The sequence below is a fragment of the Eucalyptus grandis genome, chromosome 3, assembly GCF_016545825.1.
Source record: "Eucalyptus grandis isolate ANBG69807.140 chromosome 3, ASM1654582v1, whole genome shotgun sequence".
Classification (NCBI taxonomy): Eukaryota; Viridiplantae; Streptophyta; class Magnoliopsida; order Myrtales; family Myrtaceae; genus Eucalyptus; species Eucalyptus grandis.
This window is the reverse complement of record NC_052614.1, coordinates 28923785-28928419: the sequence shown is the minus strand read 5'-3', so window position 1 is coordinate 28928419 and position 4635 is coordinate 28923785. Positions and strand designations below refer to the sequence as shown.

The 4635-nt window shown below is 43.8% G+C and overlaps 1 pseudogene; it reads left to right on the top strand.

Annotated features, from left to right (window-relative positions):
* Positions 1-2368: 2368 nt before the first annotated feature.
* On the top strand, positions 2369-2918 carry LOC120291787 (annotated as a pseudogene).
* The last annotated feature ends 1717 nt before the right edge of the window (positions 2919-4635 follow it).

Here is a 4635-nt window from a genome sequence, read left to right as displayed (position 1 = left end):
GCAGCGTCGATCGCCTTCAGCCCGGTCGAGGGCGCATACTGGCGTCGCCTCAGTCGACTCGGGTCGAGCGCTCGACCCTCGATTGGCCAGTGATGCCCCAACAACAGCCACGGCGGGACGACCGTCGAGCGCCCAATCCCCCGGAACCAATGGCCTACGCGGATGACCACAACGGCAGCCACGGACCGGCCACCTCGCGTCCACCCCACCAGCAACATCCCCGCCTAGGTCGTTGCCTACCGGCCGACTTCAATCCTTTCGGCCAAGAACCGCACTCCTCGGCCAGGCACGCAAGATGTCAAAAAGGAAGGGGGTCAAGGCGAAACAACACTGCGGAGGACCCCAAGTCCCCGGCAAAGGCCGACTCACAACTAAGAAAACCAGATAAACAACGCACGGAGCTGGGATTCGGCTACGAACAAATAGCGAGGCAACAAATCCCATACGAGCATTTTAACGAACATGTGGTGTACGACGCTTACCGAGGGATCTCCCGCTCAACCAGGACCCGAACCTACGCCTGGACTCTAGACGAACGACCAGCCAAAACAGACAACGACGAAACACGAGGCGGATGGGGATGGGATTCACGTGAGGCGGACGGCGACGAATCCCGGCTGGCGCGTTTGAAATGGGACCGAAACAGGAAAAAAAAAAAAACTCAAAGGGTAAAAAGAGGGGGTCGGCGATGGCGCTTCCTAACCAGCTCGACCGCGGCGAACAGGGGCAACCTCGATAAACTGGACTATGTCCAGTTGCCTCATGCCAACAAGTCGGAATCCTCAGGAAATCGACAGGATTGAACCAAGGAAAAAAAAAAAAAAAAGCTCACCAGAAAACTCGAAATCGTGGAAAAGGGAGTCGCGGGCTTGGTGGTGCCTGCCGGCTAGGGGTAGGTTTGTATCGAAGATAACCGAGCAACGCTCAGCCGAGGTGGATTTTAGCTCTCTCCCCTCTCGGTCAGTCTTGGCCACTCTCTCGATTTCTCCCACTCTCCCCTTTAACCTCCTAGCAGCCATGACTCTCTCTCTCTCTCTCTTCTCTCTCTCTTCCTCATTCTCTGTCACTGTCGACCTAATCCCGACCAAAAAGCCCTCTCCACGCTGCCCAGTCCTCTGCCCTGCATCCTGTGCTTCTTTTCCGAACGAGAGTGATTTGCTGCTTGCAGAAGGCGTGAGAGGAAGCGGGGATGAAGAAAGTGGAAGGGGCTGCGATGGAAGAGACAAAAAGAAATGGGCTGGGCTGGCCTAGCTGGAAGAGTAGGGAAAGAGGAAAGGAGGCCAAGCTGGCCCATCCCCGGCCCGATTTCGCTCTCTATTTTCTTGTAATATATATTACATTATTTTTTTCAACTTTTTGATAAATTCTATTATTATTAATACAAATGCCTTAATATCTATATACTATGTAATTTAATGAGAAATATTTTTTTTCTAGGAGTTGAGTCAATCCCTAATTTTTTATGTCATCAAATTTTAGGTGTTAATAATTAGCGATTAGCTTGGGCTCACAAGTTTAGTTTATAATGAATTAGGCCAGAAGTTAACAGACTTAGGAATTAATGCTAGACCTAACCAGAATAAGTCCAACTAGAAAATAAGAGGTTAACTTGGACTTAGCATCACTTCATCAATGAAATGGGTAGCATAGTCTAGTTTAAAAAATTCATTAAATAAAATGAGTAGAATATTATGCTCACCTTAATCTAGTTTAGATTAGTCTAATCTCTAGCCTCTTAGTTCATGGGGATCAGCTAATGTGTGGATTGAGTGATTGCATGAAACAAAAAGATGAGGTTGACGATGAGGACCGGTGGCCGAGAGATAGGAGTGGTGGTCCTTGGTGGCAATTTGCTTGGGCCTCGCTAGTATAGCTTAGAATCGATTAGTCTAGTTTAGTTAATAAATTTAGGAATTAATTCTAGACCTAACCAAAATAAGTTCAACTAGAAAATAAAAAAATTCAACTTGGACTTAGAAAACTTCATCAATGAAATGGGTAGCATGGTCTATTCTAGAACTTTCATCAAATAAAAGGAGTAGAATACTATTGTCGCCTTAATTTAGTTGATTAGTCTAGTCTCTAGCCTCAAGCTCATGGGATCATGTCCTAGGCTTAAGAACAAAGCCATGTATATTTTTGCTCGACTTGGTATCGGGTCAAGCTCATGGGAATCATATCTTGGAGCTTAGAACAAAGCCATGTATATTCTTTATCCAAAGTATCAGGATTTCTTTCTTGTACTTTACTTAAACTTTTCAATACTTGGGTCTTAATTCCCGTACTTTTATTACATTGGTTGTTCTCTGGCTTTTTAGAAGGTCAGGACAAACCTTAGGATCATAATAAACCCCTAAAAAACAATTTCATGAACACTTACTCCAAGTGTAAGCTGGTTTACCCGTGTAGGAACCCTAAGGACAACTTCATCTCGCTATGGCACTTCACCAAGAAAATGATGCTCAAAGAGAACGGCGGCCAGACTCCTCTCCTTGAGTACCTCGACAAGTTTTGCCAAGGGTTGAGCATGTACGGACCTTACTAGGACCATGTGCTGGGCTACCACAAGATGAGCTTGGAGATGCCCGAGAAGGTGTTCTTCATGAAGTATGAGGAGATGAAAGAGGACCCATGTGTTCATGTGAGGAGATTGGTTGATTTCGTGGGGTGTCCATTCAATGAAGAAGAGCTGAGAGGCGGGACTGTGGAGGGAATACTAAGGAGGTGTAGCTTCGACAATTTGAGCTCATTGGAGGTGAACAAGAGCGGGAGCCGTTGGACTGGAGTAGAGAACAAGTCGTTCTTCAGGAGAGATGAGGTCGGAGATTGGGTGAATTACATGATTGCAGAGATGGGGGAAAAAATAGACGGTGGGTGTCATGGAAGAGAAGTTGCACGGCTCTGGGTTGAAGTTCTAGCACGTTGAAAACACTCATTCAATAATTACTGTCTGTCGTGTTTTATCTTTGAAGATGTTCCGTCTAATGAAGGAGAAGAATAAGTACAAATTGCTAAAAAAGTAAAAATAAATGCATCGATTTTCAGTGGCATTGTCAATCGTTGCTTTGTCTCCATAGCGAGACGCTACAGGGTTGTGATTCCAGTCTTCCTTTATGTTGTACTATTGACATTTGCAGATGTTGTTTGGCCCAATATTTAGTTTGCCAATAAAAAGCTGCCTTCCTAAATCAAAGATTTACTTAGAGTTTTGCTCCAAATTTCTTTGCCATTTCCAAATCTCGTTTAACTTTACCTGCGCATCTACCCCTAACACTAGATAATTTCGGACAAAATATGTATCGACACATGATGTTAAGGAGATGGTGGAATAAACCCCTTTGTCTCCTTAATATGAAATACTGACCGACTAGGCTAAGTTTAGTTTGCTCTAATCTCGTTGACCTTACAAGTGAAATGATGATCATCTTTAACCATAAGTTTTAATTGGTCTCTTTCCCGTTGTGTCCTCTTCTACATTTAGAAGAAAAAAAGTACATTTTATGTACGATTAAATAGTCTCAAACTCAATCATATATAATATATCATTATGGGATATACAGATTGTTGGGAATGACTGATCCCCATAATACAGATTCGACACTAAATCGAACCCCTAAATCAGTGCGGAAGTGAAGCCCAAGAAAACGACACGTATCACCGATCGTAAAGCACACCACGGATTCGAGCGTACCTTTAGCCATTGCCACAGATTAAACACCGACGTTGATGAAACACCGACGTTGATGGAGGAAGAGAAATCGAGCAATTCGATCCGATGAAGCCTTGAAGGGAGGAAGAACAAGCCGTATGCTTACTGTCTTTTCCTTTGTCTTTTGAGAGAGAATACGCGGGAGAGACGACGTGAATTCTGATTTCAACCAACGCTTCTCTCTCTCTCTCTCTCCCTTTTATACCTCCTTCTTTCCACGGGCCCTATTCCCGTGGGCCGGGCTTTCGGGCCCAACTTTGGCGGATGGGCCTTAAGCCCAAATCAAATAAAGCCTTCATCTCCCACTCGCACATGGTGGTCCAAAACCAACATGGGCGGACAGCCCTACTCGGCCCATCGAGAATAATCCATCATAGACTCTCTTAACATGGTGGGCCAAACAGATTCTTTTACCTCTCTTCAACATTCATACCGGTGAATAATCCGTGCGACCAAGCATACTTTGAGAGCTCGTTATATACATCTGTTAGGAATATATAGCAGCTCATAATGGGCGTCACACTCCGAGTAGATTTAGTATGCGTACCCTAGATCGATCGTCACATTTATATCTCTCTTAATCTCTTTTAAACAATGATATATATTGTATTCACAATTATAATTATCACAAAGACAATTATAATTGGTCGACCAGTGAATACAAAACTATAATGTGATTCTCCAAAATCGATCTTCCTCTTTTCTTCAAACTCTCAATTTCAGTTCAGCTTGCTTTTCTAGAAATGTCCCATTAGATCGAATCAAACACATGACCATTGGCAACATCCTAAGATATTAAACACTAAATAGAAATCTTGAGAATAAGTAAGAGTCATGAGGGGACAAAAATTGAGGAACTCTTTTCCTCAAGAGTCTCACACGTCATAAAAGTTGAGATCAAACTTTTTGCCACTCTTATTGGTCGT